The sequence below is a fragment of the Carassius gibelio genome, chromosome A23, assembly GCF_023724105.1.
Source record: "Carassius gibelio isolate Cgi1373 ecotype wild population from Czech Republic chromosome A23, carGib1.2-hapl.c, whole genome shotgun sequence".
NCBI lineage: Eukaryota > Metazoa > Chordata > Actinopteri > Cypriniformes > Cyprinidae > Carassius > Carassius gibelio.
In genome coordinates this window covers 12,629,212-12,651,530 of record NC_068393.1, presented here as the reverse complement: position 1 = coordinate 12,651,530, position 22,319 = coordinate 12,629,212, and the positions used below count along the sequence as shown (strand labels likewise).

The 22,319-nt window shown below is 39.8% G+C and overlaps 1 protein-coding gene and 1 pseudogene across 4 annotated transcripts in view; both read right to left on the bottom strand.

Moving 5' to 3' along the window:
* Window positions 1–2,561, bottom strand: part of LOC127945041 (filamin-A) — a 44,694-nt gene extending 42,133 nt beyond the window's left edge. For 3 of the 4 annotated variants that reach the window (XM_052541555.1, XM_052541554.1, XM_052541556.1), the window contains exon 1: window positions 2,262–2,489. The gene's annotated coding sequence lies outside the window, so the exon portion shown is untranslated. Of the gene's footprint in view, window positions 1–2,261 lie in introns of all 4 variants that reach the window. The other variant, XM_052541552.1, reaches the window with a different exon arrangement.
* Window positions 2,562–17,992: 15,431 nt separating this feature from the next.
* On the bottom strand, window positions 17,993–21,130 carry LOC127944325 (uncharacterized; annotated as a pseudogene).
* Window positions 21,131–22,319: the final 1,189 nt, after the last annotated feature.

Sequence of the window (22,319 nt, the reverse complement as noted above, 5' to 3'; positions counted from 1 at the left end):
CGGACTAGTCATTAAGCACAGCCTAAACTTTATCACATAAGACCCAAAATCATGAACTTCATTCATAACTATCAGAGTCCTCGCATAACTTTATATCTCATTGGCTTTATTTCCAGTCAGTAAAATCACCAATGTCCTATTGTTCTCAAATCCCATGTGATATTATCATGGCTACAATGCAGTCTAAATGTAAATAGGCCAGTTGCTCAGAAACAAAAAAATGAGAACAAACAATTCAGGCATTCAGAACAAGCCATTATTGCAGCCATATTATAGTTTGGCGCCACCTGCAGGAAATATGAAGTACGACAGGGTGATTTTATGTTACTCCTACCTCATAGCTCCACACTCGACACTTATTGATAGTAAAAGTTAAGTAACAGTTAACGAAAGAACTCGAATCATCAGAATCAGCAGGTTCTCTTTTTTTATTTGATGTGTAACATGGGATACAGCTACTACAGTAACTAGCAGCTACAGACAATAGTGAAATTGTCTAAAGGAAACCTAATAATAATAATAAATTAGTAGTTTAATATATTTCATTACTTTTATATCATCAAAACATGCTCTCAATGTAGTGAGTTCAACTAACATTTATGTAATCATTTATATAATCATTATAACTTTAGGTTCATTTGAGGACAGATACTTGTCAAATAGTGAAATGAAGATGGCATGTGATGCCATGATTCAGCCAAGCTGAAAAAGTGTGGTTAGCCCACACACTAACTGTTGGCTGCAAAGACTGATGTACATCTCATCTGCACTAGTGAAAAACACAGATTACCCACTGAGGGGGAGAATGGCACTATGGGTATTTTTGTAAAGGTGTTTTACTCTTGTGTCAACAGGATGTGGGGTTGCTATGCTCCTGTGCACATGGAAACCAAACAGAAAATATGAGCAGCAAGTCATGTTTTATATCATTTTAAACACAAATAATCATAACTCTGCAAATGACAGGGGCTAGTTGTCACATTTTCACTGCAGTGAATATATTCCTCTGGGTATGTTTACATTTGACAGTGAATTAAGCACATACCTTAAAGTCTTGCATACAAAAAAAAAAAAAAAAGAACATTTCTACCACTGTTGCCCTGGAAAAAAGATACGTTTCATTGCAAGCGGGCTGACTAAAAGCTGGGATCACACTATATGGGCTGAGTTGTCACAATGGAGCAGCAAAATTTAAACAAAAATTTGACACCTTGCCCCACCCTCACCCTTTTTTTTATCTCTTTCTACACAGACACAATCCAGCCTTTCAAATAAAGGCTTTCATTCATATTTGACTCATCTGAATGTATGCCAGTGTGGTTTTATTGTGCTCATTTATTTAACCAACACAGCAAAAATATAGCCTAGTGATACAGTAATTTTATTTTAAAGGAAATAATTCACCAAAATAACCCCAATTTAAGACGGTTTTGAAATGTGTTTTAAACCAACATACAAAACAACTGCTAGAGAAAACCCATTTGGACTTTTGACTCAAAACATAGTTACTGATACATAGCTCCTGTGACAACTAGCCCCGTACTCCCATAAAAAGGAAGAACATTTGTGTTGTACTGTAAACATAATGTTTTATGTACAGCAGTACGAGTCTTACTGTCTTACGAATGTCATCCAGGTGAGGTCGCGATGTTTCGTGCAAGATTCTCCTCGAGCATGGGGGGGCGCGCGCACCTCTCACATTAAAGGATGAAGGGCGCGCGCGGACCTTTCCATATTTTCCCTTATTTGGTGAGGGGGGCTTTAATTAGATTACGAATGATGCCCCCAAAAAATTCTGAAATTCTGAAATGAAGTCCATCGGATTTATACACTTTTTGTAAATGACATTCAGTATTAATTTTAAATAAATAGTAATGTTAGGATTTGCATTTACAGAGCCAACAAAGCCTTCAAAATAAATTATTTTTTAATTTCAATCATTTGTTTGGTTTTTTCCCGTCTTCTGATTCTTTGCAATATAGATACGCCCTCATATGTCCTTTGCAGGGCACTTAAAAGTACCCAGTAAATGAAAGACACCGAGCTGGACTCGCGACACCCATCACGTTACAAGAAACATTTACGCAAAATACAAACAGTTTGGTGGTGAAAGTGTGCGTCAACGATTTTTGTTAAGAATTAACCCCTAAGTGAACTCAATTTTGACGCAAACCGGAATAAAAGTAAGCTGCCCAGGCTCAAAACACTGAATGCAAGACAAAACATGCCTCGCAGGACTGAATAGAGGATTTATAACTTACATTTAGCTGCGTGTCTTGAAGTAATTACAGGTCCTGTATCCCTTCAGAGTTTGCGTGTGGCACAGGCAGCAGAGAGAGAACTTAACTGTACCACAGAATCTCTGTAAGACCCTCCCGGACCGGACGAGCGTCCCTGGAGGAGAAGCTTGTTCGTTGAACTAGAGAAAAAAAACACTAGTGACACTGCTTAGTCGTCTCTGCCTCCTTCTGTCCTCTCTGGTCTTAATGCGAGAACCTTAATTGGTAAAGTATTAAAAAGGGGGGTTACTCGTCTCGAGCTGACGTGATACCGGCGGCCGCGCCTTCAGATTGTGAAGGTATGATGTCACCCTGTTCAGAGCGCCTGTATCTGCTCTATCTGCCTGATGCCTGAACACTACTGCTGCTGCTGCTGCTTAACAAAGAGCTTCGGCTGGCTGTTTAACACCAGCTGTTATGTTACAAGTCCAGAGGTAATAATATGCATTTCATTTTGAACCATTGTCTCAGTGAAAAAAAATAAATAAATAAAACTTCTTATTGACTAAAACACTCTGGCATATGTCACATTAAAAAGGCACAGAACAAGTTTTCTCTCTCTCTCTCTCTCTCTCTCTCTCTCTCTCTCAGGACACACTGGATTTTATCCAGCCTTTATACTGCAGAGTGTAAATGTGTCATGAGGGTCTATATCCTGGTGAGATAATTTATCGTGCGAGTATTTTGGAGGGCCACATTTTGGAAAATTCTTCACAAAAAAGGTAAACCACTTCAAAAACCAACTTGAAATGGTCCGAAACTCATAAATCAGCCCATTCTGATTTAAATCTTATACATTTTTGTGTACATTTTAGGGGTCAGATTACGGTCATCACCACTAAAAGCCATTGTGTAAGAGATGTTCTCACTATTATAGTGAAGCCAAATAGTCTAAGAATATTATTTCACCTACTTTTGGGACAGATTTCTCATTTGATAAAAAATGATTGGCTGCTGAAGAGAGGCGAGACTATAAGTATGTCACGTTTTTTAATAATTAAAGACTCAAGAGTTTGCTGTTTTTAATACATTACTCTATTTCAGCTAGATGTTTTAATGGCCCAGTATGGACCTGTCTATGTGACTCCATAACCCTCTTGGTACCAATAAAACCTGGCGTAGACAGCCACTCTCCCTTGGGTAACTATCTTTGACTGCAAACATTCCCAGTACTTCATTCCTTAGAGGGAAAGAGAAGGGACTGCCTGTAACTGCCTAATATATCAAAGAACCCTGGGGTGGGATGACATCATATTGCCTTCACCAAACCTTTAACTAAATCCAGTCTGAATCAAGGTAACATTTGAACCATATGGGATTTGACGCAGGTATTTTTTATTCCCCTTCCAATCTCTTGTATACAGAAACACATACATGGCATAATGAATGTTTGCAAATGTAAACTGATATTTCCTACTGGCACAATCAAGAACAGTAAGTTTCTTAAACATGTTGGCGTTTAATCTAACATGCTTAACATATCCTTTATACTTTGTATACATTGTATTTGTGTTTTTTTTTAACCCAGCACCAATACATATTGGTGTTGGAGGAAATTTCATAATTTGTCTTATGTTTTTTCTTGCCCACATTCCCTAGAGTGTGATCAAGTCAACTAGATCAAGACAAGACAGGCAGAGATCTTCTGTCAACAATAGAAAGGCAGAAAGATATCACTGGAGAGTAAATGAAAATAGCCACATGCAAAGAAAAGATGTCATCAAGACCGGGAATCTAAGAGGGAATAGTCCAAAATCTTCCATTCCTCAGATGCTTCAGACTAACAAAACATCCCAGGTAGGTTAAACAAGCATTACCAATTTATTTATTTATAAAAAAATTGTGTGAAGACCTGCTTCTGTGTGTTTTATTTGTCAAGGTAAATGCAATATTGGAACACATATAAATTGAGAAACACATATACATTTAAATTGAGAAACTTATGCAGAATCTCTTAGTTGAGTTTACTTTGTTTACTTAGTTTATGTCTAGTTGCTTGAGTCCTAAATCTCTGAATTTGAGATAAAATAAAGAAGTCACACAAACACTATATCACAATTCACAACAAAACATATGTTCGCTATACACAAGGAGGCAATCTCCTTCAGAAGACTGTGAAGACTGGAAAAATGTTGTCATTTCTAGAAATCGGGCCTATATATGGGCTAATAAAATATTATGCTCAGTTTTATTGACAGTAAACACAGAATTAGTACAGTAGCAGGCAAAGAGATCAAGCAAGAGCAAAGAAAAAGGGAAAAAAAGAGAAATGTAGGGAGAGAAAACTGCTTTTTCCCTTTGTAATCCCAAGAATTCTTTGTCTGCATTCCTATTTTGTTTTACTGGTTTAGAAAAAGAGAGCAATTTATTCTCAAAGATAAGTTTAGACAAAAAGAATGAGGCAGAACATTTTTTTATTCAAAGTGAGACTTGCACCTTAAGCAACATACATCACTTTTACATGTTAAACAGAAGCCAGAGCAACATTTTGAACAGTTTAAATTCACTGAACATTCACCTAATAATGTTTTATGAAATACGCCGACAAAATAGTAGTAAGTTTAATGAGGCAATAATGTTTATCAAGAACGTGCCAAGCTAAAAAAGCAAGTATGTCTTTAATGAAGTGTCACACTATTGAGAGAAAAGAAGGACAGAAAGATTGAGAGAGAGGGGACTGTTGTGACCCATCCGTTTCTGGGTGTAATTCTTTAACACAGGAAGCTGTAGTGACAGATACGACATGTTTTTCACAGGCATGTGTGGCTCTGTGGAAGGATGGATACAATCATTGGAGGGCAGAGAGTCCTGTTTTTGACCGAACTGTATTAGCTGAAAAACAAGGATGATAACTGACCTCTGATTCACCACCACTCTAACACAATCAGAAGCAAAATGAAGGCCAAAACAAACCAATACCTTTCTTTTTTCCAGGAGGAGGTCAGGTATATTCGGACTTGGTTATCATAATCCTGTCCAAATTAACTACATTTTTTCATAATATGGTAAAATTGCATCTCATACATTCAGCTCAACCACACCCAGTAAAATACTACAGAGATCCCATCAAACTGAATCAGTACATGAATTGAGACATCCAATCAAAACAAATGACTCTTGTGTTTTCCTTTTCTTTGTCTTTGTGATGTTGATGGCCTTCAAGGACTGTGCTAAGAGGTTCAAGTCATATCATACAGGGGACACTCTGTATCGTAATCCAAACAAGACAATTCTTCCAAAAGACATAGGTCCGATTTATACCACGTTAACACTGCAAGCATTAGAGCTCTAATTCTGATTTATTGCTCAGATATGATTTTTTTGTTTGGTTGTTCATGTTATCTTTTTTTTCTAAATGTGGTCAATATCAGATTGTTATGTGGTCCTGAACTGACCCACATCCACGATAACAAGATGGCATGTAACAAATTGTCATACGTAAGTAAACACGGAGGCCACTTGAAGTAAGGGTTCACATGTTCATTTATAAGGTGCTGGGGCATGGAAGCCAGTGAATTTGTGAGCAGGCGATAAAGAGGATGAAGTTGGGAAGAAAGGGAGCAATGTTTTAAAATATTTAGCTAGAGCTGTTACTGTAATAGAGGCAACACCTCACTGTCTCTCCACTGATAACCTCCGCAACTGTCTGTCATATTCACAGATGACCACAGAACTGATTCTAGCCATCACTATTTGGCCTTTGTCAAATTCACTCAGATCTTTTCGCTTGCCTATTTATCCTGTTTTAAAACTGAATGTTCATTTGCTCCCTTTATATATCCCACCCCTTGACATGCTCTATTGTAATTATATCATTAGTCAATTATATCAAAGTCAGTCACATGTATTTTGCATTTCATTTTGACATTTTATGCTACTGTTTAATCTTATGTTGTGTCGTCTTCACAAGGTAAAGATAAGAGGATGTCTTCATCTCAAGGTTTTCAGCATTACAGGACAGTGTTGTGTTGTCCTTCTTCATTGTCAAGCGAAAAACACATCTGCATCAAAGTGGAGTTAAATAGTGTGGGGAAAGTCATCTTACGTACAACATTTACATGTTTAAAGACACACTATACACACCAACACCCACAAACATACAAACATGTCTGAAGGCAGTGAAAGAGTCTGTACCATCTGTTACTGTTTGAGAGGATATTACAGTAGAGTGAGTCAGAGCTGAAAGCTCTAGAAATGGCTGGGTGTCGTCAGCTCCAGTGCTTTATACTGCGGCTTTATTCTTCACTGCACATCACAGAAAACAGAACGGCCTTCTAGTTGACTCTGTATGATCAGTCACTCTGATCACACAGGTGGTTGAAGTACACACACACACAGAGAGAGAGAGAACAACCAGAACATTGCATTGCATGGCTAAGTAAACCTTATAATAAACAGTTTTGTTATCTTTGATCTTCACCATCCACTAGAAAGAAGTGTGACCAGTGAGCACTGTAATAAAGGTGATCCATAGAAAAAAACTAATTTAAAAAAAAACTTACAAAAAGTCACACCCTTCATATCCGTCTCATTCCGCCACACCTCATTAAAAAAACAAAATGGGTCATACGGATTTGGTAGCATGACAATATAAATAACGAGGCTTGTAGCTTCTCGATGATTCTCATGAATGAATAATCATCTCTTTTTTTTTTTTTTACGTCCTCAAGCATGCAACTTTCGGTATAACCACTGCCTGATGGTGACTCTGGGAGGGGAGCAGATGTGGTGTTTGGAGCACATTGTCCTTCCCTGGGGTATCTAAAAAAAAAAAAAATTCAGAGAATTGGTCAATTAACTTGTTCCTGGTCCTGTTTTTGGCAGCAAGGAGCCATTCCGTTTCAACTCCATCATTCCCTCCAACCACCAACTGGTAACTTCTCAATAAGTATATTTATATGGAAGCTATGGTGTTTTTATTTTTGAGTAGCCAGTATCAGTTTAAATGACACAATGAATAATATAATATATGAAGGATTAAATAAACATAACTTTTTTTGATTAATATCTACATTACTGTTCTAAACTTTTGTTGGTATGATTTTTTAAAAAAAATGTTTTTAAAAGAAGTCTCTTATTCTCACATTGCATTTATTTAATAATAAAATACTGTAAAAACAGTAATATTGTGAAATATTTCAATTAAACAAGATATCTGTGATTCACAGATACATTTTAGCAGTCATTACACTAGTATTCAGGGTCACATGATCATTCAGAAATCACTTACAGATAGTAACTGTCACTTTTGATCAATTTAATGCAACCTTGCTCCATAGAAGTAACAATTACTGACCCCAAACTTTGGGACAGTTGTGTGCATGCTGGATGAAGTTGAGCTATATACGATCAGATTAGTCCAACTTTGCAGAAAACAGGCTTATATGATTACAGACAGACAAAGGGGAAATGAGTGGTAGAATTGCTCATTCAGTTAATGAGCCAATTCAAATACATTTACCAGACGCTTTCATCCAAAGCGACTTACCGTGCATACATATTCCCTGGGAATCAAACCCACAACCTTTTGCGCTATTAACACAATGCTCTACCACTGAGCCACAGGAACAATTAGTTAAACAAGTTAGTGAGGACTAATATTAAGTTGTTGATTTTTAACTCAACTATTGCATTTTTACTGTGTGGCCTACACTGTCTATGAATATTTTACTGTAACACATGCCCACTTTTGTCTCTCTATCCTTATGATGAGATTGGACTGAGATTAGCTTTCATTTAATTAATGCTGCTTTCTTGGAGAACAGAATCAGCTGATGATGGAAGTGCCAAAATTATGTGCACTTAAAGAGATAACTGAACAATTAGCACTGTAAATTCATAAGATCAGATAACAGAAATTCTCATTTGCAGAAAGAATTGTGCATATGAAATCATCCATGTTTAATCATATTGATTATAATATCTTAGAAAGAGCCCACATTTTCCATTTTGATGAGCTATACATATATACATAATAATTTCAAATGAACAATGTGTGCATTACTACAACAATTTCACTAAAGACATTAATGCATTGTAGTCAAAATTCAAACATGATTATACATTTATTTTACATTTGCTTTTCCCAATTGTGTTTGAGCTGACTGACACATTCATAACTATGCTTTTTACAATACAGTTGTCAATTTAATTAGGGTAGATTTATTCAAACACAATTCGATTAACGTTAATAGGGTAGATACTGTTTGCACCACATTTAACTGGCAACCAACATAATCATGTTAGATACAAAGAGTAATATGTTATTTGTACAAATTAAAATAGTAATATAAAATACTTGAGCAATGAAGGGTGGAGCCAGGCCCTGCCTTTATTTAAATAAAATGTTCCTCTTTTTTATGTTATCATAACATGTAAGATACATAATTGAAGGACGTTCAATTTGTAATATTGTTTGAGAATAGGCAACAAATCCATAATTACAGGGATTTGGCTTCAGCCAAGTATTTCATTTCCAGTCTGCTTACATTCATCCAAAAGTGTTGTGGGAAGAAGGAAAAGTAAACAAACTCACAGTGAATATTTACTCCTGAGGTGCGGAAATGTGACATTTTGGCAGTGAACGCTGTGTGTGAAATCTTTGTAGTGTGCAAAATGAGGCCCAGTGAAGTGAAAACAGACATTAAATGTTTTGGGGGATCGAGACAACGACAGTCAATGAACATCATCTGCACGTGATAATTTATTCCTAGCTTACAGCCGTCTGTTTGTGTTGCTTTCAAGGAAGATGCTGAGACATGCTCAGGAGGTTTGACTGTACAAGGGTCAGCGTGACACAGTAACCTGCAGAGCTGCGGTCATGATGTCTGAGACATTCACTTTTCTTCCTAATGTTCTCTCTTTATTTTCTCTCTCACTCTCTGATTCATTCCAAATGGGAAGTCTGACCATATTAAGAACATTGTGGGATACAGGCACAGGCAAGCAAGCTTGACAAATTACACATTACGTCACACCCTGCCTTCTAGCGCATTTCGTATTGCAAACGTGCACATATAAAACAACGTGCTGCCAGTAGTTGGTAAATAGTAGTTCATATTCGGTTAACTAGAGTCACTGAAAGCAAGGTTGCATGAAATGGTTTTCGTCTTACATTGTGATATCTTCATGAGACATTATGTTATTCTCTTCATCGCTGGCTAACATGATTCATGATGTCTTTAAGCCTACTAAGTAAACTCTGAATCATAGCCAAATAATCTCTTAGCAATTTTCTTTCAATACTTTTCCAAAAAAATTATTCTTGTTTCTTTTTAATTTAAGAGTTGTTTGAATGACAATTTATACCCAAACACTCATTTGTGCTGGGACATGATGGTGCAAAGTTGCACAACTGAGCGCAGAGACACACACTTACCCTTTTACTCTCCACAAACACAGCCATATATGGTAAGCTGTGTTTGTGGAGGTAAGAGAGACAAGGAGAGTGAGAGAGAGACAGAGAGAGAAATCTGCTCTCACAGAGAACTAAACAACGCTCCATCAAGAAAGCCTCTGTGCATGGATTATTTCAGCCATGCCTCGAACAACCCTAAAATCATGCTGCTGTGTAAAGACTGTAGAAACATCGCTTTTGGTGGACTGCAGGTTACATCACTTGTTTGCACTAAAATAAAGAATGATGATCCCCTGCAGAGTGAAGCTCGCCTGGCCTTCAGAGCTGCAGTGAGGAAGGAGGTCTGATGATTGCTGAACAGATGAGGAATGTGGTTTGGTACACTCTCATACCTACTCAGTGGTAGCATTGTACAAAGTTTACTTCATCTGGACATACCATGGATGCTTACAGTACATAGTGATATGTTACGGCTGGTGGAAACGAATTCTTTCTTGAAACTGGCTTGTAAAGGATGTAAATTTGATACTGACATCAGAAAACCTAATCTCGGGAAGCAGAACATAATACAGTTTAATGATCTAAAACAGAGTTCCCCAAACTGGTTTTGTGAATTATTAAATCATAACATAAAAAAAGAAATAAAAAGTCAAATAACCAAATAAAACACTTACTAAAAGATTTTATTTATTTGCATGCATTGTGACCATTATTAAACCAGCTGAACTGTGAACATGCAAATGTGTTAAATATGAAATTAAAATTGTAAGGATATTAAAAGTAAGTAGTTTAGGTAAAATGGGATAGGCTGACAAATGTAGAATTTTTGTTTTACTTTTTTTATTTGGGGAAGATATCTAACTCTTGTTGGTCGAATCATATAAAGATGATATTCAGACCAACATTATGATTGTTAGTGTAATATTTCTCCTGTATATCTTCTTCATTATACAAAGAAGTAAGATTATTTAGTAATATTTGCAATAAACAAACCAACAAAAATAGAGGTTCCAAAATAGGGAAAATAGGCAAAATATATTCAACTTTAGCGTCTCTAAGCAACGCACATTGGTGTTTCGTTCCTGAGTGTATCTGAATGACTGAATGATTCAATGATTCACTCATAAAGACAGGTGTTTGTTTCGTTTTTAAACACTTTAAAAATCAGTGGCTGAAACTGATATCGCAAACTTCCTTACTATATTAGGCTAAATTCAGTATGGGAACAGAGTAGTATGTCCGAATTCACAGTATTCATAAAATAGTAGGCAAAAAGTACCTGGATGTAAAAAAAAATTAAAATACCCTCCACTAAGTGGTACAAACAATGAAATGTCTCCGTGCTGTTGGATTGTATACTTTTGTAATACGAAAAAAAAAAAAATCAAGATATATAATAATGAATCTTTTAATAATTTATGTTACGTTGGAAAAAAAGTTTACAATTATTTCCACCTCCCTGGTCTTAAAAATGAATTGTGTACAAGATGTTACACTTTTACATTCAGGCAGGGGTTCAGTAAACTATGAGGCGCTGCAAAGCTAATGTTACCCTCAAGACCCCCATCCATATTCACTGCTTCATCAAATCATGCTGAGCCTCAGAGGAATAACAAAAATATCCTCCCTGTGCTGCTTCACTTGTACACACGCTCCCCTAATCTGAACCAGCATCAACACACAATCATCTGCACAAATATACATAGACAAATAAAAGCTTAAAAGCCACGATACATAAAAGCCATGATCTATTTTAAATGCTTGTGCATCAGCTATTGTTTGTTGAACATTATGTCCTCATATGTGAGACAGAGAAAGAGAAGAAGAACAAGCAAGAAAAGGGCAGAGAGAGAGAGAGTGTGTGTCAGTAACCCTGTCCTTATTTGGGGAGGAGGAATGTGGAGGAGGTCCAGAACATAGCAGCTATCAGTGACGAATCTCTCATTCTCACACTATCTAGGATTTGTGTTTTTTGAGTATGTGAGCAATAATAATTATTTTAATAATTATAATAAATATAAATAAATTCTACATATGAACACATAAGTAATATATATATATATAAATATATATAGTGGCTATTTGTCCATAAACTTAAACAAAACTAATAATACCAAACTTCTCAAATGGCTACTGAGGCTACGTCATGGGTTAGGCTTTACGCATGGTTAGAGGTACCAAAATAAGCTATGTCCATAGCAAAATATGAGTTCGCTGAGGTTTATTTACACATATAAGCAAGCTCACAGACATTTCCTGCTGCTTCTCTCATGCTGTGGTAAAAAACCATATGCCCTCGCAGCCCTCCTGGTTCCTCCCACCTTGACCTATTTATGCAAATTAACATAGCACCACCTGACCAATAAACGACAATGTAAACAAACAAACAAATAAGCATAAATGCAAAATAAAGCAAGTTAACTTTTAGCAAGAAAATAAAAGAAATAAATTAGACTATAACTTAAGCCTAAAATAAACAAAGTGCAAAATAGCTCCAACAATATATATATATATATATTATATTATATATTATAATACTATAATATATATATATATTATTACTTATTATTACGTATTATTATTTTTCAAATATATCTTTAAATAAGTACAAAATAAATAAGGATATGATAGGGATATGAGAAATTATGCTGTTGTGCTCAACTGTGAAATGAATAATTGATGATATGTTGTATGCATATTTTGCATATCATAATTCTGACATAATTCACAAATATGTTCATAACATCACACTGGATGAAACTCTGGACTGAACAAGCAGATGTTTTTAGGCAGATAAATAATGATGTCACTTTTGAGTGAAAGTGACGGCAGTGACGGCAGTGTTTGTTTATCATGTCCACTACATGTGCAGCTCAGACTGTATAACAACCCCCACCCCCCACCACCACCATCAGCAGGCTCTGCTTGACTGAGTAGCCTATGCGTGTATATGAGAGTGGGAATCTGCACTTTAGAAACTAGACTGAAAATGAAACTGTCTAAATAAGAATCCAGACAGTTCATCCTTCAGGGCTGTGAATTATCTGTCTGATCGCAAAGCAGATGGATGTTGTGTTAAAAAAATCAATAGATGCATCATGCAGAATTATGCTGTGTCCTCATTAAACAGTACAGCTAATTTACAAAGGGAACATTGACTGCAAGACAGTGCAGAATAGACATGCCTGTTACGTGTCAAATCATTGTGAAATGAGCAGTAACACTTGGCACAGCTGTTTGAATTTCACAATTTCAATTCCGAACACCATGGGCCAGGTAACAAAGGAGATTAATGCCTGTTCCCACTGTCTTTTTCGATGCTTAGATTCTTTCTTTTAGTTAAGATTAACCTCCCATGACACATATACACATCTGCAAATCACAATTTACATGTTCTATAAATTTGTAGTTCACACATAATTTGTGTATTATATTGTGAAGGATTTTCCTCCTTCACTTTAATTTGCACATTCATTCATTCACTCTTTATTTGTTTTGTTTTACCCCTTGATCCCGACTTCCAATTTAAGTCCATCTTTCAGTTAACGAAATTCACTATAATATTTTACTACACTATAATAATTATGACTATACTTACACAAATTACAATGGTTCTTCAGTTGTAAGGTCATTTCCATTACAACCAACAAGTATGGCAGTAAGATTTTAACAAAAATAAAAGGTTTACTTAAAGCAGCCCTAACATTTATTGTATGTTTTTTCCACTATTCACTGCCTTTTTTGTTTATTTCAAGCACAGCATGGTGACTTATACTGTAGAAGTTTTTCACCGCCATCCAGGTTGAACTAAAAACATGAAACCTGAAGACAGGGCCCCTTCATACACCCGTTATGACATGTGCTTTTAGGTGACCCGAGATGACATCACATGATCTCATGACTTTGGTAGTTCACATGTCGGCACAGGTTTAAGTTAAGCAGTCCTCAACACATCAGTAGACTAGAGATGCTGAACGAGAGGGGAATTTATGGAATTCTTCCGTCTTTGGTGATTTCGGCAGGACAGCAGACAGAAAGTTATGATGTGTCATACTCTAGCAGCGGGCTTTTCTGGCTTTTGTTATTTACAAAATAGTCGTCATCCCCATAGCAACGGATATATTTTCACTTCCTGTTTAAGGTGATGCTGTGGTGCAGTATGCCAGCTCATCATGTTTCTCAGTGCCATCATGAAACCTATTTTGTCTTTCTACAGAAATGGAAAAACTAAAATAAGAAGTATTGGGGAAAAAATATATAATATATATGTATATTATATAAATAAATAAAAAGTTTACAATTATTTCCACGTCCCTGGTCTTAAAAATCAATTGTGTACAAGTTGTTACACTTTTACATTCAAGCAGGGGTTCAGTAAACTATGAGGCCCCGCAAAGCTATAATATATAATTTTTTTTTTCATTAATTATATGTTAAATAAATATTATAATATTGAATATTTTAAATGTTATTTAATATAATATGTGATATTCATAACAATATTAATAATAAATACGGCCTTACGGGGGTCGATGATGATTATATGTTAAAACTATCAAAACCTTTTTTTTCCTTTGAGACATATCTCAGTAACTTGACAAACTGGGGTCTATGTCAGGAAGCAGACAGACAGGCTAAACCTCACGTCACGTCACAGCACATAGAGACTCCTTCACCAATATGTTATACTATAGGCTGTGTTTGTTCCCTGAACTAGCAAATACAAAAAAACGTCCAAGCAAATTTAAAGGGGTCATTTGACGTTGCTAAAAATAACATTATTTTGTCTGTTTGCTGTAATGCAACGTGTTTATGCTGTTTAAGGTTAAAACACATTGTTTTCCACATAATGTACATTATTATTACTCCTCTATGCCCAGCCTTTCTAAATCGTCCTTCATAAAATGCGTTGCAGATCTGAATATTCGGGTTGAACTGTTCTGGAATATTGTTGTAAATACAATGTATCAACTGATTTCTAGTCATGTCCTCTTTTGGAAGACCGACAGCTTTTCCAGTCCAAAGAGAAAGGAAAACTTTGAGTCGCATCATATGACACTTTTAAGGGTAACAATTTAGTTGATGTTAAACAAAAAACAGATATAATACAGATAAATAAATCATAAAGCTGGGCTTAATGAATATTAGATCCCTTTCTATGAAAGCACTTTTTGTAAATAACATGATCACAGATTATTACCTAGAGGTACTCTGTTTGACAGAAACCTGGCTAAAACCAGACCAGATGATCACATAAGTTTAAATGAGTCTAACCTCATTTAAATGAGTCTAACCCCCCCACCTCCCCCAGGCTTACTGTTATAAACTTGTAAACTTTAAAAAGGTAAAGGGGGAGGTGTTGCTACAATTTATAGTAATACTTTCACTATTTCTTAGAGGTCTGTTTTGACTAGTAGCTAACTATTTATAGGTGCCATAAAATGCATTTATATAATATTTTAAATTGTTCTCTGATGTTCCCAGGGTGTGTATATGATGTTTTATTTCAAAATACCCTACAGATAATTTTTTATAGCTTGTTGAAATAGCCACTTCTAGGGTATAAGCCAAAATGCTCTGTTATTAGTGTTTGTCCAGTGTAAAATGTTAGCAAAAATTTATAGGACTTTTCAAAAAAAAAAATGAGACATTTCCTTTCGAAAATGAAAGTGAATCACCGTGTCCTTAGTGCTCTATGGAGACTCCGGTGTTCATTGGTGCATCCCAACACACAACACTTATAATGGCTCTTTGACACTGGCATTGTATCTCCAGCAGCTACAGCAAGAGAACAGTAATGGCAGACCGCAGCTTCTCACTCTGGGCTGTGTATATGCTAATTGGGCAGAGAGCATCACAAATGGACTTTCACAGACTATATTGTCATAGTAGTGAGAAACCTGGAACTACTTGTGTGGGAGATGGTTTATGATTTATTAGGATTATGAAAAAGTGAGTGGTCCGGTTCTGTGTGGATTACCGCAAGGTGAATGCTGTGTTGAAATTTGACGCGTATCCAATGCCGCGGGTTGACGAGTTGCTTGATTGGCTAGGCTCGGCTCATTTTTATTCGACATTGGACTTAACGAAGGGTTATTGGCAGATCCCCTTGTCTCCATTATCCAAAGAAAAGACAGCTTTCACGACGCCGTTTGGATTACATCAATTTGTTACCCTTCCATTTGGATTGTTCGAAGCACAGGAAACCTTTCTGCACCGCATGGATAGGGTTCTACACTTGGGGCATGGACAGGTGCGTCCCCAAATTGCCAAGACAGCCGCTATTGCGACCTGTCCGTATCCCAAGACCAAAAAGGAGGTAAGGCAGTTATTGGGACTGGTGGGATATTATAGACGATTTATTCCTAATTATTCGGACCTCACCAGTCCTTTGACTGACCTAACTAAAAAGGAGGTTCCAGATACGGTCCAGTGGACAGAGCCATGTCAGCAGGCCTTTACCCAGGTTAAGGCTGCCTTGTGTGTCGGGCCGTTGTTACACTCTCCTGATTTTTCTCCCCCTTTTCTGTTGCAGATGGATGCGTCGGACAGGGGGCTGGGTGCAGTCCTGTCGCAGGAGCAGGAGGGGGAGGAACGGCCAGTGCTGTACATTAGCCAGAAGCTCTCAAAGAGAGAGGCTAAGTACAGCACTATAGAAAAAGAGTGCCTCTGTTCAGACCACACTCCGCTGCAGTGGCTCCACTGCATGAAGGATACCAACGCAAAGATCACTTGTTGGTATCTGGCTCTACAGCCTTTTAAGTTCAAGGTGATCCACAGGCTGGGTGTTCAGATGGCTGTGGCCGACTTCCTCTCCAGAAATGGGGGGGTGGGGGGCTGCAGGCCGGATTGTTCCCCCGGCCGGAGTATGGGTCTGTGGCGGGAGCGGCGTGGTTTAGCGAAGTCTGCAGCGGGAGAGAAAATCAGGAGACAAACGGTAAGTGAGTGGTTTTGGCGGAAACGATCAACACCTGTCTCATGTTTCAGTAATTGGCGTGGAGAGAGTATAAAATGCCAGGAGAGACAGAAGCAGTTTAGAGAGAGACGGACTGCTGACCACCGGAAGGAGTTAACCAGAAGCGTTTGCCGACAGAGTCTGCTAGTGTCAGAATAAAAGTCACCATTGGTATTTGTAACGATTATTTTTGATTTATTAAATACCTTGTCAGCAGTCCATCCGACCCCTTGGCCTCTTCCTTTCCTCCTACGAACTCACTACAAGTACTTTAAAATCAATCCTAAATGTAACTGGAAACCAGTGTAAAGACCTGAGGACTGGTGTGATATGCTCAGATTTTTTGGTTCTAGCCAGAATCCTGGCAGCAGTGTTCTGAATGAGCTGCAGCTGTCTAATGGTCTTTTTGTGAAGGCCAGTGGGGAGACCATTACAATAGTCCTCCCCGCTAGTGATAAAGACATGAACAAGTTTCTCCAAGTCTTGGCTGGAAACAAAACATCTAATTCTTGCAATGTTTTTTAAATGATTATATGCTGATTTAGTTACTGCTTTGACATGACTACTGAAACTAAGGTCTGTCTCCTGACTTGATTTTTTGTTGTTTGTCCACTAGAGTCAAGGTATGCATTCACCTTGAAAACTTAATCTTTTTTTCCAAATGCAATGACTTCAGTTTTTTCCTTGTTTAACTGAAGAAAAATATGGCAAATCCAACTATTAATTTCATCAATGGATTGGCAGAGTTAGTCAATGGGGCTGTAGTCATTTTGAAATAAGGCTAGGTAAATCTGGGTATCATCAGCATAGCTGTGATGGGCAATTTGGTTCTTTCTCATTATTTGACTTAGTGGGAGCATATACAGGCTAAACAAGAGCGGTGCAAGAATTGAGCCTTGTGGATCTCCACATGTCATGGACGTCTACTTAGACTCTCATAATAGCCTCTCCCTTCTAAGTATGACCTGAACCATTTGAGTACCATCCCAGAAAGCCCGACCCAGTTTTCCAGTCTCTCTAGAAGTATGTTATGATCGACAGTGTCAAACGCAGCACTAAGATCTAGCAATCCCAGCACTGATATTTTGCCAGAGTCAGAATTTAAGCAAATATCATTTATTATCTTAATTAGGGCTGTCTCTGTGCTGTGATGCATTCAAAAACCAGATTGAAAATGGTCCAGGTATCCATTTGAGTATTTGTTCAGCTGATTAAAAACTACCTTTTTTATAATTTTGTCTATAAAAGGAAGATTTGATATTGGTCTATAATTGCTCAAAATGGTGTTATCACATTTTAGATACACCGTCTGGTGCACCTGGACATATCATCAGTGATGTAACCTAGGATCACGGGGGGTTTCGGGTCTTTCAACAATCAGACCCCCTCCCCTAGGCGACCCAGCCGGGGTGATCAGGTCCCAGCTTATGTCCGGGTAGCGCTACTACCCTACACGCCATGCCTCTCCTCTCCTGATCCACAGCCACCTTGATGCTACTTCTGCAGCATCAGTGGCCAACTTGATGGCCCTTCGCTTGCTCACCCCTGTGATGCCAAGCATTTTGTAGGCCCTGCAAAGGGATTGGCCCACAAACCCTCGACATCCCACTTCGATATGTTGACATATTGCCCGCCACCCATTGCTCCGGCAATCCTCCACAAGCTGGGAGTACTTTGCCCTCTTTCTTTCATTGGCCTCCTCCATACGGTCTTCCCAAGGCACTGTGAGCTCCAAGAGAATTACCTGCTTGAAGGCCTCTGAGGTAAGCACAATGTCTGGCCTTAATGTTGTTATGGCAACTGCCTCAGTGAACTTCAGCTGCTTGCCCAGATCAACTGACAGCTGCCAGTCACGCGCCATTGCCAACAGGCCAGAGGAGGTGCCCCGGGCAGCTGGTGTTGACTTCTCCCCAGCTCTGACAAAAGCTGTGGTCTTCACTGGGCGGAGGCTCTTGCTGTGGCTAATTCCACTGCAGATAGAATCCGCTACGGCTTTTAGGACCTGGTCATGCCGCCAGCGGTAACGCCCTTCACCCAGGGCTTTTGGACAGCAGCTCAGGATGTGTTCCAACGTTCCTCTCTTCTGGCAGAGGGGGCATGCTGGTGTCTCAACCTTTCCCCAGGAGAAGAGGTTGGATGGACTTGGCAACACGTCATAGACCGCCTGGATCAGGAATGTTATCCTGTATGGTTCAGCCTTCCAAAGCTCAGTCCATGTGACTTTGCTCTCCACTGTTTGCTCCCATCTTGTCCAGGCGTCCTGTTGCCGCATCCCAGCCATCTTGCAAGCTCGCTTCTCCTCAACTCCTGCACACACCTCCTCCAGAATCAGAGACCTCCTCTCTTTCCCTTCTGCCTTGTCATAGCGAGGAGTTCTTCTGCTGCCCAGGCCAGCTCTCCCCTGTGCCACTGAGCCCACCAACACCTTTTGCCGTAGCCTTGCGTCATCCACTGCCACGGTAGCCCTCCACTTCCGCCCTGTCCTGACCTCAATCCCAGCCTGGGCAACCTTTGGATCACTGGAATCCCGATACTGTAGGACCTCCCTGGACCGCGTCACCATGAACTCCTCGCTCAGGCTGCTCATGGGAAGCTTCAGCTTGTTGTTCTGCCCATATAGAGCGATGCTGCTCAGGCTTCGAGGCAGTCCCAGCCACCTGCGCAGAAACCTGCTGATCCTCATCTCAAAACCTTCCACCGTTGAAATGGGGACTTCATACACCAGGAGGGGCCATAGGATCCGAGGGAGGATACCGTGCTGGTAAATCCAGGCCTTAAACTTGCCAGGAAGGCCAGACTTGTCCACCACGGCCAGCCAGGTCTCCAGGTCTTGGTTGGTCGCTTTTGTGGAAGCTGCGTCTCGCAGGCTGCAATTGAACACCTTCCCCAGGCTCTTCACAGGTTCCTCTGTCAGTGATGGTATCTTGGTGGTGCCAAGTGAGAAGTGGAACTTTTCAGTAACCTTCCCTTTCTTCAGCACGAGGGACCTTGACTTTGCCGGCTTGAAGTTCATGCGAGCCCAGGACATCAGCTCCTGAAGGCTGTTTAGGATCCACCTGCAGCCTGGGACAGATGTTGTGGTCACTGTCAGGTCATCTATGAAGGCTCGGATGGGTGGCTGTCTAACTCCAGACTTAGAGAGGGGCCCCCTACACTGCATTTCTGTGTGCAAAAAGGATGACTGAGATTGTACAGCCAGTGATGATCCCCTTCTCAAGCTTGTGCCAGTCTGAGGTTGTTGTTCCGGAGGAGACTCTCAGATGGAAGTTGGCATAGTAGTCCAGGATGAGGTCTCTGAAATTCTTCGGGGTGTGATGCTGGTTCAGTGCCTCTTCGACCAGTTTATGGGGTATGGATCCATAGGCATTTGCGAGGTCCAGCCACAGCACAGCCAGGTCCCCCTTGTTCTCTCTGGCTTCCCTGATAAGCTGAGTGACCACGCCTGTATGCTCCAGACATCCAGGTACCCCTGGGGTTCCTCCCTTCTGGACTGATGTATCGATATAGGAATTCTTCAGGAGGTAGTCTGTCAGTCGCCTGGAAATGAGGCTGAAGAAGATCTTTCCTTCAACACTTAGCAGTGAGATGGTCCGGAACTGATCAATTTTCTGAGACTTCTCCTCCTTCGGGATCCAAACCCCCTCTGCCTGTCTCCACTGGTCTGCTACCCTTCCCCTCCTCCAAATCACCTTCAGGATCTTCCAGAGTCTGTGGAGTAGTCTTGGACAGTTCTTATAAACCTTGTAAGGTACTCCACTGGGCCCTGGAGCGGAGTTTGCCCTTGCCCTTCTAACCACCTCCTGGATCTCCTTCCAACCGGCTCTTTCCCGTCAAAGTCCAGTGCTGGTGCAGGTGGATTGATCAAGAACCTGCAGGGCCCTTGGTCTTGCTCTCTGTACTCATCACTGTAGGATTGCTTGAGGTGGTGGTCAACCTCGGCTTTGGAGCAGGTGAGTTGGCCGCTGCGCTTCTGTCCTAGCAGCTGTTTCGTAAATCCAAATGGTTTCGCTGGAAAGGCAGCTCTCCTCCTGGACCTCTCCTTCCTCCTCCTATGCCCCTCCGCTCTCCTCAAAGTCATCAGCTTTTTGCGGATTATGCTGCGTAGCTCCGCAAGCAGTCCCCTCTCCTCTTCGCTTGCAACCTTGAACTGCTACCTCAAGGTCTTCAGCTCCTGCCTGAGCTGATGGATTTTACTTGCTCTGTTGTTCATGGTATGGGGGGCTTCGCTGCTCGCTTCTCCTCAAGCTCTCCCATTGGAAGTTGCCTCCAAGATGGTATCTGCACCTTCGTCAAACTGACACCACTCCTTCTCCTTGCTAGCTTGGGGCCACTTCACCCGACGATGTTCTGATGTCCTGTGTGCATCCGGATGGTTGCATCACCTCCAGGCACTGTGGGGCTCCGGCACTGTGGGGTGTCTCCGGGCCTGTCTCCTCCTGCGTCTCACCAGGCGTAGTTCCTGTGCGCTGTGACTCTACCTCCTTCTGTATACACTTCTTCTTGGCCTGGTGGATCCGCAGGCCATGTCGGTTCTTGCATATCTTGCCACATTTGCATTCCGTTGTCGTCGTCATGTTTTCATTGCCATATATCGTCATCCTTTGATCTGTCCTGTGGGATTCTCTTCCGCCCACCCCTCTCGGGAATCTCTAGGGGTATATCTCCTGTAGGTCGATTCGTAGCTTTGTGGGTTCCTTCTTCTCAGAAGGTGCAGCCTTGGATGCTACCCCTCACTGCCCCAGTGCCGTCTTTCCGGGCTGTCCACTGTCTCTCCAGCTGTCACCAATCGGTACTTGGTGGTCAACCAGACTGTTCCTGGTAGTCACTGGTTGTTCCAGAAAAATCAAGATTGCTCTTTTTCAGAAGGGGCTTAACAACTGCAGTTTTCAGGGAGTTTGGAAATGTCCCAGAAAGAAGTGAGGCGTTCACTTCTAAGAGATCTGCTTCTTAACAGTTTTTGAAAAAAGATGTGGGTATTGTGTCAATATAGCAGGTTGATGATTTTAGGTGCTGCACTATTTCTTCCAAAATGTTGCTATAAATTTCTTCATAAATAGACATAGTATCTTTTTGATATTGCGGCTAAATCTGACTTCTGCATTTACTTGAGTATGTGCTAATCGCCTTCCTGATATTGATTATCTTCTCAGAGAAGAATGAAGCTTACTCATTACATTTGCTGTCTAAGAGCATTTCACTGGGAATCCGACTTGGGGGGGGGGGTTGTCAGTCTCTCAACAGTGGCAAAAAGAGTACGAGTGTTGTTTAAGTTACTGTTTATAAGATTTGAGAAGAAATTCTGTCTAGCTGTGGCTAGTTTCATATTAAAACCATGAAGTCTGTCTTTAGATGCTATAGTGAATTTCAAGTTTCATCTTCCGCCACATCCGCTCAGCTTTTCTGCATTTTCTCTTCATAGTCTGAACTGCTGTTGATCTTCTCCAAACTGATTTATGTCTGTTTTCTTACTGACTATTATTGGAGCAATATCATCAATAACATTCTTAATTTTTGAGTTGAAGGAATCAAGGAGAATATCAACAGAGTCATGATAGAAATGCTTGGTGTTAGAGATAGCCTCCATAAACAGCACACATCTTAATGTAAACTCTAAATTGCATGCATATTCTATATTGATTAAAATTTATTCAAGCTACAAAAGTTAATCAGCAAGCAGAGCAGTCAAATTATTTCTCTTTTTCTTTTGTTATTTGATTTAACCTTACAT